Source organism: Brachycentrus maculatus, unplaced genomic scaffold (assembly GCF_059751285.1).
Source record: "Brachycentrus maculatus isolate JH-2025_06_01 unplaced genomic scaffold, ASM5975128v1 h1tg000119l, whole genome shotgun sequence".
NCBI lineage: Eukaryota > Metazoa > Arthropoda > Insecta > Trichoptera > Brachycentridae > Brachycentrus > Brachycentrus maculatus.
In genome coordinates, this window is record NW_028280872.1 from 1,107,882 (window position 1) to 1,122,618 (window position 14,737).

Below are 14,737 nucleotides of genomic sequence, written 5' to 3' on the forward strand. Positions count from 1 at the left end.
TTGATATTTTTGTTATTGGAATGCTAGATGCCAATTTTATTTTATCGGGTTATAGATGGTAGCTTTAAATAAAATACAAGCAGTAGTTATTTTGTCTGTAAGTCTAACCTTTTTTAAATTTTTGAATGATCACTTTTTTTCTCTTCATTTCGCGTGCCATGCAAAATTTTCTGGCATGCCACCTATGACACGCGTGCCATAGGTTCGCCATCACTGTAGTAGGGTAACATATTGCTTCAAGCTTAATCGTAATGGGGCCCAACTAAAATACCGTGTATCTTGGTTATAAAGACATTAAAATTTTAATTGACTTACAAACGCTTTGCTTTCAGCAATAATTCAATAATTAATTGTAATATTTCCAACGCTCTGTTTTCAAATACCATTGGGGATATTTAAAAATAAATTAAAAACATTTAAATCCGTTTAGGTCCAGACTATAATTTGTTGATATCAGACAAGTATGTTGAAAACATAAGCCATTGAAAGGAGATAAAAGCACGTTTACACGTTGTGATTTCAAATGAGTGCATTTTTTATTTAAAAAATGTATAATTCAAATGGAAATTTTTGTATTCAAAATATTTGAGAATTAGTCGGAAAATAATGTTTGTTTGTGTTTAAACAGCTTCATAATATTTTATTAAAATTATTAAAAAATATTTATCATTTATATTTTGACTCGCAAAAATAAATATAATGTTTCTGGAAAAAATAAAAAATCTGTTGCATTAAAATATTGAAAAAATCCTACCTATTTCAAGGAATTTACGAACATAGTTTTAGATGCTTGTACATATTTTGAAACAATTATTATTGATTCATACATTTAAAAAAATAATATTGAATACTTTAATTACAAAAAAATATATGTACTGCTTAACCAACCAAATATTGACATCTACATAGAAAATAGTTCCAAAGTAGAGTATACTATGTTCGTTCTTCCCAGACTCAGGAGAAAACATGATTTTTCTTTTGGATAGTTTTTATCCGGCACTGACATATCCTGCCTGAACTTAATTATTTTATTTAAAAAAATATATATATATTTGAGTTCTTATAAATTTCAATTCACTTCTATTTAGGTCGTTAGCCCGGCTCAAACTCCATTCGCTTATGAAATTTATAATACATTTTTATTATTTAATACAAAAAAAAGTTATTTTATAAATCTCTTAATTTGTAACAACATTTTTAGTGCATCCAAAAACTAGTTAACCATGATAAAGGAAACACTTGTTTTTATACCAATTGAGTTTATTAATGACTACTAGTTTCAGAAGCTAAACTTCGATTGTCAGGTCTGAATAATAATTCAGTTATAATTCAGACCTTACGAAGGAAGTTTAGCTTCCAAAACTAGTAGTCATTAATAAACTCAAGTGGTTTAAAGACAAGTGTTTCCTTAATCATTTTAACATGTCTAACCACAAAGTAAATGCCGAAACAATAAATAAAATACTAGTTATCAATTCTGGATTATCTCTGCTAAGGAGTAATTTTGGACATTTTTGACATTTCAACACAAATGAAGAAGAATTTGCATTGACAGGGCTTACGACCATCATAAGCTTGGTTAAGTGATCACTTTACACACGTGGAACAATCACTAATTCTACCCATAACTGATGACCACACAATTTTTGGAAATCATAGATTATACGCTTGATTAGCCATATAAATACCCAGACTTCCATATTTTTCTTCACATATGTTTGTTGAGATGTTTTATTTTTTGGTTATAATATTTCAATATTCAAACAAGAAACAAATTATATCATTTATTGATTTGGCATTAATTTTGTGGAATGACATGTTGATTATATTTAAAAATAAAACACTTGTTGAGTTTAATTTCAAACTACTGTTGTTATTATTGACAAAAACAGATTTTTTTCATGGACAGGTGAAAAGTAATAGTAACTTTCAAAAAAATTTTCAGGTATATTTATTGAGGTTGGTACGGTTATGTATAGAGGGGGAGGGGTTAAAGATGTCTTTTTTTTAAAGGAGACATGTAAATAAGTGGTATTATACAAATGTTGAATTTTTTTACATAAAAATACATGGGTGAAAAATTCGCGTATTTCATTCGCCACGTTTGGTTTTTTTCCTTCTGTATTGTGCTTTCCCCGTTTTTATCCCCCATTGAAGCTTTTAACACCTTTTGTTAAGCAGACGTGACTCGCCTAATTTTACGAGAGCCCATTTCTTTGTCATTCCGAGTGAACTTTACAACCGGTTACGGCCCATAAAGGGGCCACTAGAAATTCACACCTGCATTGATTCTCCCCTTTTTGGGACGAGGTTCGAAACCGCAAATGAGCTGCACAATCTTTTTAATCTTTATTCTTCTATTCGAATATATTAACTCATTGAACTCAATTTCGAGAAATATTAAAAACACATATTAGAATTTAATACCCTTCGTGTATATTTTTAAATTAGTGGGTGTATAATAATAAAATAAACAATGTGTTGCTTTGTAATTAAAGAAACGACAGTAAAAGTTTATTCTTAAATAATCTTTTGTAAATTACATATAATATGACAGTTCACCAAACACAATATTTTGCTATCTGAAGTATTTTGTTTTTTCAGTGCGACGCATGCGCGACGTCTGGTGGTAGATTTGCGAGATCTGCTTTACCGACTGTCACAATCGAGAGTCGACACTACATGTATTTAATAAAATCTGTTAGGTATTTTAATTATATATATATATATATATATATATATATATATATATATATATATATATATATATATATATATATATATATATATATATATATATAAATATATGTATATATATATATATATATAATATATATATATATATATATATATATATATATATATATATATATATATATATATATATATATATATATATATATATATATATATATATAAATATATATATATATATATATATATATATATTTATATAAATATATATATATATATATATATATATATATATATATATAATATATATATATATATATATATATATATATAATATATATATATATATATATATATATATATATATATATATATATATATATATATATATATATATATATATATATATATATATATATATATATATATATATACATATATATATATATATATATATATATATATATACATATATATATATATATATATATATATATATATATATACATATGTAAACATTGTCTTTAACCAGTGAGTAAGTTTCGTCGTTACCGACATATTCATACTGTGTTAGTTATTTCCTCTTTTAGTACGCAAGCTGCAACTGTATGTTTATTTGCATTCTTTTCATTTACTTCCTGTAGCAATCAAATGGTTTTTAAGCCATTTTGGATTGAAGCTTACAGCTTGATCTACAATTACATGAAGGTGATCTATCCTACGCACAATTTTTATATTCGGTATAAGAATATAGTAAAGGAAATATTGGTAGGAAAATAAGAGCAGTAAGTAACTCGTATTAGCTTTTGCAACTTCAACCATGCTAATTTATACGAGATTCTTTAGGTAAAAGGTAAAAAAATTATACGTTTAATGCTCCGTATTATCTATTCTACGGAAAAAAACTATTTTTATGACATTTTTATTATTATTGTGCCAATTAGCATAAACCACGTTATTTTGAAAAAAAAATCGTGAACTTACTCTCGCGTTTAACATGATACACGTACTCGGTTGCATGGAATTCTGTAAAGGGTGCGTTGAACCACCTTCGTGCTATATGTCTTTTTCCTAACACCTCCACACCGATACACGTGCACAAATAGAACACTTGTATGTCGTTTAGGGAGGGGAAATAATATTTCTTCCATTCGAATGGAAATTTAAGGACACTTTAAGAATCACACGCGTGGGTGAGTTTTTGGTGAATCGGATTCTGTAATGACACTAAAAGAACCCTAAGTGCTTCGAAGATAAATTCTTCTTTAACTTGTTTGAAGGATAAAATACGTGTCTAATATGTCGCGTTTTACCGGAGGTTTTGTTAACGTGTTTTTCATTATTAGGGTTGAACATGTGATCATTTTTAAAGTAAGTACCTTTCATATTCAAAATATGTTTTTACTCTCATTTAAATTTTTTGTCTTTGTATATTTTACTATAAATTAAAATGGTTTTTTTTTATTTGATTTATTTAATATCATAATACACATAATTATAAATTGCAGATTACAGTAGAGTTTTCTTGTGCCGAGGGCACATTTTACGAAATGACATACATTTTAAATTCCGTTTGTAAAAGAAGTTACAGGAATGTGTATGTGTGCTACATTTTACTGAGATTTACCCTTTAGGTAATAATAATAGGGACGTCATAGAGCTTTTGATAACTTTATTTAGATTTCAAATATATGGTGGCTTGTCCGAACCGCAATCAAATACGTATTGTTATTAGGAGACCAGCGGGAGTTCGGGCGAATTATTTATTCAGATTCCGCTGGTCTAGGAGAGTCGAGTAGTCCCGGTTAGTAGCGCGGTCCGAGGCGGTCTCTTTACCTCCGCCGGGAGTATCGGGATATCAGAAACGGATCGAGTGTACGCGAGAACTTTCGGGACGGTTATTGCGGCCCAGATGTAGGTAATAACTGATGTCGGTTATTGTGGGTTGGACTTTTGGGGATTGAGATAAGTGCGCAGTTTGTGGACTCGTATTATTATGCCGGGGGCGGTATTCTCGCGCTCCGATAAAATAAAGAGGAAATAAAATCACCCGACGCGACAATTCTGACCGACCTTATAAATAATGAATTGAATTGCAAATGTTTATTACATTGTGAGGATATCGAAGGGTCAAGCGATGTTTTCAAAAATTATATGGGTTTCTCGCAACCGCTCATAATCGTAATACGATTCGCCTAGTTAAGTTTAAAAATACTATAACCCTTCACTCTGCGTGCGCTCCTGTTACCGATCCCATTTGTGATATATTTTACGGTGCTCCGAGGGTCCCTTTATTTATTTGCCATAAAATTTCAAGTGCCCACGAAATACACGCTGATGCCAGGTGAACATGAAGCGAGAATCTACACGAAATCTAGAAAATTAACTTAACCCTTTAAACAGTTTTATGACAACCTGCTAAGGTATCGTAAAGTCGTCATTACTTGTAACGTCGACTTGTTTTATGGCCCGCAGATGTAATTTGGAAGGTAAAGCAATTTGTACAACTAGAATGGTCGTATTTAGAATGTATTACTGAAATGAGTCGAATTTATTGTCGGCGTGAAATTTCCGATCGAACTGACAAAAAAAGCTTGTTCACATACCTAAATCAATCACCGATAATATATTTCCTTTTATAACAAGGATATCTGTATTAAGTGCTAAGGTACACGAATATCTTTCATTGATAAAGTGCCTTTTGTATCTCAGCATCCCCCTTTGTACTCATTCTCTCATTCTATCAATATTCCTCTAAAGAATTCGCGACTGAACGCTACTGATCAAAAAGTCAGTCCTTTCATAACGACGCTTTGAGTCAGTGTAAAAAATCTAATTGACACGACCCATTGAAGTAAAAAAAAACATGAAAGAGTTTCATTGAATACACTTTTCAAATTTGCATTCAAATCGTTGGCTATCGATGAAATAAGTATTTGGAAGAGGTAAAATATTCAGTTACCTGGATACACATGAAATTGATTGGGGTGAATGTTCACTGGCAAAGTTGTCACTCGTATCCATTATTTTTATAGTAATTGAACAATTTAACAAGAATAAATTTAATTTGCAATGGATAACGATGGAGACAATTTTTTTGTAAAGATTTTTTTGAGATATATTAAAAGCATTGTTAACTTTGTGTTATGGTAATATAACACCCTCCTTATTATTCATCGTTCACCCTGTGTAATACCGTTTAAAATGGTATTACACAAAGTGATTGATGAACGATAAAGAGAGTGGTACAATTTTTTTAGACCGAATTGAAGTAAACATCATATTGGATTTGTCATAATTAAATGCATATACATAAAGTAGGGTAAAAATTAAATTAATCATGTTTTAAATTTATCACTCAGAAAATTCTGAAATCAGTTTTGCACTTCAATGTATATTTGGAGTTTAACGATCAAAATAAACCTCTGGCAAATACCGCATACCGTAATATTTTGTTAAGCTCGAAGTGAAGCTTTTAGTTTTCGACACTTCGTTTTCTCCAACATTTTTGTTCAAGCTGATGTGAGATACATCCACGTCACGTTTCGTTTCATTAAAACTTTAAAGCTCTGGTACTGACATAAGCTTTTTACTTCATATTAGCATTTCTATGGTAAATAGTTTAATTAGTGTTCAAAAGATTTTTGGGACGAAAATACACAAAAGTTTATTTATTCAAAAATAATTGTTTTTTTGGAAATTGCATATGGGATGAATTAAGAACCTACTGCTGAAATCAAAGAAAAATGTCTTTGTATGATTTTTATTTATATATTTAATTTAATTTTTTATTTGGGTTAATAACAGCAACATATGTAAAACAAGACATTAAAAGAATATACATTTAACAAGGCAATTATTGTTAACCACAGAAACATAAAGATTAGTACAAAATATTTAATGTTGATCTACATATATCGATAGTGTAGATCATGGGTCGGGAACCTTTTGTTGTAAAAGGGCCAAATATTTTTCATGGGGATCAGTACGGGCCGCACTTGCAGTAGGTATACATACAATATTTATGTACAAATATTTTAGTTTTAAAAATAAAACGCTAAGTGTATATTTTAACGACATTTATTGTATTTAATAAAATCAATGAGATTCCCTTCGCTCCCTTTCTCGCTTATTTTCACTCAATTGTGTATAATATAGTCCGTCATGTGCGTTGCGGCGAGAATCTCGCGGGCCGCACCAAGATGTATCGCGGGCCGCATGCGGCCCGCGGGCCGCAGGTTGCCGACCCATGGTGTAGATGATTAAATATTATCAATTAAAAATGTGATTTTAAGGATGTCTGCTGATAAGTTGTACCCATATAAAGTGCAATTATCGAATCGTTTCAATTGAAATATTGTAAAGGGTTTTAAATTAATTAACCTGTGCGATATCTGCTTGAAAGGAAATCTTCAAAGTGAAATCTCATCCTGAAATTTCTCTATCATCTAGTTGCCGCCGTTATTTGGTGCTAATGTTAAGAAAGAAGCGAGGATGTGACTACTTTATCGACAGAAACTGATTTCTTGGGTCATTTCATCCGATCGGAAGTTGGAATCGTTTTTTCTATGCGACTTTAGAGGCATTGTGAATGAAACTTGTTAAATTGAACGTTTAGTCTAGTGAAACTTTAGCAACTGTGAAATACTCAATTATACGAATGTATGAAGCTCGTGAAGAGATAATTCATCAACTCTACGAAAGTTCATTAAGGAAACTGAAGAGTTGAAATGAGAAAAATGTTTGAAATGAAATTTTGTCTTATACAAGTACGAGTACGGTGACATCTGGTTTGTACTGTTAATATTGAATTAGTTTTTTTTTTTAAATATACTTTACACAATTTGAAAATGATCTAGTAATACAGATGCATCATTCAAAGGTACATAGGGAACTGTATCATATAAACGCAGTGTTATCTTGATCGTTAACATATGAAAGAAAGGTGATCAACCCTCCGCTTCAGGTACCAGTCCAGGGTAATATTCAATAAATATTAGAGTGAAAAAATCACTTTTGTTTATTTGACCCTCCCCTGGGAATCGAACCCGGGACCTCTACAATGGGGTAGCCGAGCATGCAATATAGATACAGTAATGACAAAACTAAGATTTTATATGCATTGATTTTGATCAGTATAATTTTGATCAAAAGTAATGTTGATCAAAATTATAAAAATATGATATTTTATTTTCTACCGCAGCGAAGAAGAATAAATATTGACATAAATACAGCACTACTCAAAAAACATTTAAACTGTTTTATATACAGTACACACATGTGAAATTATTTTCAGAAATAGGATTTTGGGATTATTTCGCATAGAGGTGAAATTACATTGAACAATCTAACTCCGGCTCTACAAATTCGGTTTCCTGAACGGGGTGTATCACGAAATCATGATCAGTACAGAGTGAATTAGTTACTAACACACAATAGCTTTACCGAACCGTATTTGGACGAATTATCGTGTAGGAATGCCTGGGATTGCCCGGAGCGCACAAGTACCTACTCGGAGGTCTGCATAAATCGCCCGGGAGCAGATTGCATACGTCGGCGACGGTTTGTTTTGTAAAGAAAAGGGTAAATAAAGACCTTCTCATATTTATGTAATCCCGTTTACACGGCCATGTGTATTTGAGCTGCACGTGTGGAGTGAAGGCAATTATCAAAGTAACAGCGCGCATTATGTTTAGCTTTGGTGAATCGATAAATACATACATAAAGTTCTTTGATTAAACGGAATTTACAAGGTACACCGAGGGATAACTCAATTAGCGATGTAAACGTCAATACGATTGAGTAGATGTTCAGAGCTTAACAAACTGATTGAGCAATCTGCCAACTTAATGGTTTAGTCACTCTATAAACGGGTATGTCCAATCCAAGATTCGATTTCCGGCTGCTAACCGAAATGACAATTGAATCGAAAGAGTGACCACTTAACGATCAAGTAATTAACGATGTTTATAACACTAGTCATTCAATAGCCTATGCAACGTTCCTCTTCTACTATCCTGCGCCCCTGATTTTTAAATATATTTTTGTGAGATAAAGATGAAGTAAGTTAAGGAGCTCATGGCCATACACTTTGCAGGAAAGAAAAAAATGAAAAATAATTGGTACTATAATTTAAAAGAAGAAGCGGAGGAATATCAATTTGCCATCCAACATTAGGTGTGGAAAATAGAGTAAATCAAAAGCGTATCACTATGTCAAATATAAAATTATATGTTAAATTTGACTTTTAATTATATTTGAAAAGAATTAACCCGGAAAGCTTCTACTTTGTAGGATAGTGAGGATAGGAAAGGTTAACGTAAAACGTCACAAACACCCAGACCAATTGAAAATAAATCTGTCTGAATTTTGCACTTGGCGGGAGTTGAACCCGCGACGCAGTCGAGCGTCTACCCAACTACGCCAAGACGCTTGAAAATATAAAATTTAGATTTTGCATCGTTTTTCTGACATTCAAGTGCATTTCTAAAATATGTTTTTCGCAGATAATTTGTGGCACATTTTTTAAACTGAATAAAATTAAACAACTTTGTTTTCACCACTTTTTACTGGCACACTTTTTCCAACTAGTTTCGACAAGAACCTTGTCATCATCAGGGTTTAAGCACTAATTCTAAAACATTGAAATAATTAAATTTGAATAATGTGGTTGTCAAACATGGGTAGAATTGGTGACTGTTACACGTGTGTAAAGTGATCACTTAAACCAGCTATTGACGGTCGTAAGTCCCGTAAATGCCCTGACTTCCATATTCTTCTACATTTCATTGAGATGTCAATTTTAAAAAAGTCCTATAATTGGAGACAGTCCAGATATGTGAACATGTATTTGGGAACACTCAAAATGTTAAGAAATTTATATGATTTCTGAGGGTGTATTATAAAGACGCTGTCTACGCGGATGGCGTTCTGTTGCTACTCGCTTGTTACATAGTAGGTACGCCTAAAGTTAGTCGGTCCGGATTTAGAAAGGTCACGCATACTTAAACTTTCTGTTACCCTGTTAGTTACACGTATTTGGCGAACAGTTATACCGACATTCTCCAAATGAAATATTGTCATTACGCAGGATTCGTTCTAAGGGAGCCAAATAGCCGGAACATTTTTAATTATATTTAAAGGAGTTATTAAAATAACACAAATGACAGACGAATGTGAAATAAATTTATCTTTTGACATTTCAACATTGATGAAGAAGAATGGAACAGAAGTCTGGGTATTTACGGGGTTTACGACCGTCATAGGCTGGTTTAAGCCCCGTAAATGCCCTGACTTCTATTTCTTCTTCATCTATGTTGAGATGACAAAAAACGATATGATAAATAACTCATGTAATTGGAGATATTTCAGATTTATAAACAAGTATTTGGACACACTCAAAAGCTTGTGAAGTTATTTTTTTGTGAAATAGACAGGTATTATAATTTAAAATTATTTTTCTTCTTCTTCCTCTTCATAGTGTAGATCTTTTGGCCTGATTTTGAGGGATTAGCCTCCTGCGATGTCGATTTCCACCTGTCGATCCATCTCTTTGGTGTCTGCCCGTGTGTCGTCTTCCTTGGAGTTTGCCATGCAGTGCGATGTGAGGAAGTCTGCATCCTTCCATTCTCCTCACATGCGCATACTATTTGTCTTCGTCATTATCTTTCGTACCTAACAACGTCTTGAATCCGGCATATTTCTCTTACATCATTCTATTAAAATAAATACTATGAATTTCATGATAAATTAATAACTAATTTACTATCACACCGCTACCCCGCAGGGGCAGGCAGAGATAATAGAACGCCACACTGTTCTGTTTATGCAAACAATCTTCGCTTCTGAATGAATGTGGAATTCATGCATCTCCTCATACATTATTATTCTTTTTCAAACCCTTTTCTACACCCGATGGTGCATAGAGCCCTGCACCATATAAACGCAGTGCTATTTTCGTCATTAAAACATGAAAAACAGGTTATCAGACCTCCGCTACAGGTACCAGTCGGTAATATTGACTAAATATTAGAGTGAAAAATCACTTATATTTATTTGACCCCCTCCTGGGAATCGAATCCGGGACTTTCAGTACGGCAGCTGAAAGTGCTGACAATTACAAACATATCCGCCTATTAATCCATTGCTAAATATTCGCGTAAACTATAAGAAAATGTTATTTTTGCAGCAAATTTTTTAAGAGTACTCTAGGATCGCTTCAGAATGTATGATTTTTTCCAGACCATACCTTTATGCATTTGAAGTAGATTAATTTAAACAAACAGAATTTAAGCTAACTATCGTGTACGATAATTTGCTGCTAAAAAGTTTCCTTGGAAGATTTTCCGAACGAGCGTAATCCGGTAGAACAAATCGCCCGAGTGCAAAACGAATGTATCAGGAAACTATAAATAAGAAGCGATAGAAACGAGTTTTTCACGTGATTAAGAATACTTCATCTTGTCCGTTCAATCGAAAACGGGATTAAATTTAATTCAGCTATCGACCCTGAATAGGACTTTAGTTTTATTCGAGAACGCGATCTGACTAAGGAACGATCATAGGCGCTTTTTACGAGCGAGACCAATGTTTTCCAAAGGCATCCATGAAATTTTATAGTCTCCTGGCATCGAATCTTTAGATGCGATATTGCTACAATGATGAGATAGTTGTATCCCTTTTTATAGGCGGAATTTAAACATTCTGATTAAAATTTATTTTGTTACTAACGTTTATTTCACTCGTTAACCGTCGGAATCGTTTGTATTTATTCCATTTATTTTATGTTATGCTACTTTTCATTGTTCAAGAGCTTGATTTTTTTTAAAAATGCTGCTTTTAATTCACATTTAATATAACTTCTCTCCAATGAAATAGGAGTAGGAATATACTATGGTTTAATACAAATGGTCCTAGTAAAGGAAACAATAGTTTCAAGTTCGTTAGCTGTGTTTAATTCGTCTAAATGAATTTAAAATATCCCATGACAACTCGACAACTTACGAATCAATCTATGGACCTTATCGAATCAGTCATGAAACATTTTATTACTGAATGCATAAGAAATTCTACCCGCAGAGAAAATAAGGGACAGTTGGTTGTAAAATATCAACTATGCTACAACCACGACGACTATACTAAGAGTATTCTGAGTCTGAGGAAAATACGTAAGAATTTGGGTTTTGAATGTTTTTTCCTTATTATTTAACTTTATTAAGTTGAATAATATTAAAGTAACAAAATTTATTTTATTTTATTTATTCTTTTAACATATTTTTTGCATCTTTGTCGTTTTTGTTAATTATCGAATAACGTACAAAGGAACTCATATGTTACTCGTTGGAAATATGATTTTGTATTTTTTACTTTATTATTACTACGTCATAGATCACGGAGTTTCAGGCAATCCATTCAGAAGTCAACCATGTGACTATTAGAGAAACAGCAGTGTGGATACTGTCCCTAAAATAAACCCAGTGGGCCAAATCATAGTAGACCCCCTTGACTCGCTATCTCGCTATTTTTTTTTATATATTATATAATTAGATATTTGTATGTCATGTTTATTCATGTGTATGTATTCTTTATTATTTTATTTTTATATTCTTCATCTTAAAATACTAAATAAATATGGTGAATCATCTTTATTGAGAGTTTTCAAAATATGAAAATTAAAAACTATACATGAGAAATGCTCCATCATTCAGTAAAGATAAGTTATTACTAAATTAATTTCCTGGGTTTCTCAATCAAATTGGTTTCATAAAACAAGTAAAATGGTTTTGTTATAAAATTCCAGGAATGGTTATTTGAAGCCATTAAGATAAGATAATTTTCTTGGTATCCAATAAGCTATGAAAATGTTAGAATAATATCAATTTTCACAGGAAAGCATAAAAGTGTTTTGGTTAGAACAATAGCTTAACTGATACATAATAGTATCCAATCTCATTTGATTTAATAGTTTTAAACTTCAACTACAAAAAACTATAATATACCAATTTTATAGTATAAAAATTACATTGTAATAACAGATAAATTAATAGAAGGAAAAAAATACAATAATAATAATTAACTGATTTTAAGGAAAATATTAAATATACTATTCGGTTTTTTTCATCTGCAATAATTAAGTTATATTTAGAACACCCAAAAATAACTACAAATTAGAAAAAGTTATATTTTAAAGTGGTATTTATTCGTTGTGAGTGATAGTCTTTTTGAATATTACCACTTTTATAGTCGTAAACCACATTACTTGTTGCTGGCTACCGCACTCAGATATCTGGCGATTCTCTGGCTCTAAAAATATGTCTCTCAACACTTCGCAAGTGATCTAAATCTGTCGTGTCTCCGTGTCGATTCCTGAGGACCTCGCGTTCGGCATTCTTCGTATAGTTGTCGAGTCAGGTCGCCAGATGGCACTTGTTGTTGTCGGTTTCGATTTATCGGGTTTATTTCGAGATCGTTGTCATCAAAGCGCGCAAAAATACCCTGGAAATAAGTGAGATTTCCGTAAGAAACTAATGTTTAGTTTCGCATTCCTTTTTTAAATAAGAACTCTTAAAATAAAATAAATACGAACGACTTCGATACAGTTGTTTTTTTTATACATTGAATGGTAACTAAAAATTAATGTAATGTTCAACATATTATTACACCTACTATTATTATAATTATTGTATGATATTAGTTTTTTTTTTTAATATTTTTTCATCGTATGTAATATGATGTATCGTCCCATATGCTCTTTACCTTAAGGTATGAAATAAATAAAATAACGCATCACAAATACGTGCAAATACATTTAAATCCGCACTCAACCGATTTAAAAAAATCCACAATGATAGGGTGTGTGTTCCATCTTCGAGCCTTTATAGCATGAACAAAAGAAACCATAACTTAATCATTCAAACTCTTCAAAGGATAACTTGCTTTATAAAACGAAGTGAGTCAATTTACAAACTAAACAAAATAAATAAAAATAACTCGGTACTTATGTAAATATGCCATTAAAAGTTAAAAACGAATATCTTGTTATTTTTAAGCCGAAACATGTAAATGGGATATAATTTAAGCATCTTTGTGATGTTTGAACTTTTACTTTCCGAAATTCTCATCTCAAGTAAATAATGACATGAATGATGAAATGAAATCATTTGATCCGTTAAAACTTGTCCGTATTTATATTTTTATTGAGTTATTTATAATGAATGTTCAAGATTTAAAAAAAAATGTAAATTAGGAATCATTAAATGTTTTGAATTTTTCATGAACTTTGAAAACTTATTTTGGATATTTAAAAAGAAATTTTTTTACGTAAAAAAATATTATTAACTTTTAGAAGTTATTTAATTTAGGTGGAGTTTTCTTTCATACATAAATATTATATATTTTCCTAAGTGTTTGTATAAGTGTGATCATATAAGCTTAATTTTTTCTTCATTTGGCTAGTGAGCGTATAAATCTTGCATCATTTGTGAAACAACAAATTACGTAAAAAACAATATTTGTGTACATATCGACTCCATTTCCAAAAATATCGAATTCTCTAATTAAGAAGAATTGTGTAAAAACAGATAGAGGTGATTTAGTTGTTATATATATATATATATATATATATATATATATATATATATATATATATATATATATATATATATATATATATATATATATATATATATATATATATATATATATATATATATATATATATATATCAAAGAGTAGTTCATCATAAAAAGTACGCTTTTCCTTATGAATTATGTTCCAATTGATCTCCTTCAAATTGACGAAAAAAAGATCTATTTGAATAAGCTACTGAAATTACGTCACGTATGATATTTTATTTTGAATTTGTCTTTGTAACCCTTAATTTTGTTATACAACACGATTGAATAGTGAATAATTTAGATAGAATCTAAGAAATGTGTGTGGGAAGAAAGATTTTAACAGATTTTGAGATAAAATGTGTAAAATGTAACATTTATCAACCTAGAGTTGCGAGTGTGTACACGATTGTGGACTAGCTCGCACATAA

At 31.0% G+C, this 14,737-nt stretch overlaps 1 protein-coding gene across 1 annotated transcript in view; it reads left to right on the forward strand.

Moving 5' to 3' along the window:
• Positions 1 to 4,043: 4,043 nt before the first annotated feature.
• The window catches only part of LOC148309618 (uncharacterized), a 156,815-nt gene continuing 146,121 nt past the window's right edge, over positions 4,044 to 14,737 (forward strand). The window contains exon 1 of the mRNA XM_088259668.1: positions 4,044 to 4,065. The gene's annotated coding sequence lies outside the window, so the exon portion shown is untranslated. The remainder of the gene's footprint in view (positions 4,066 to 14,737) is intronic.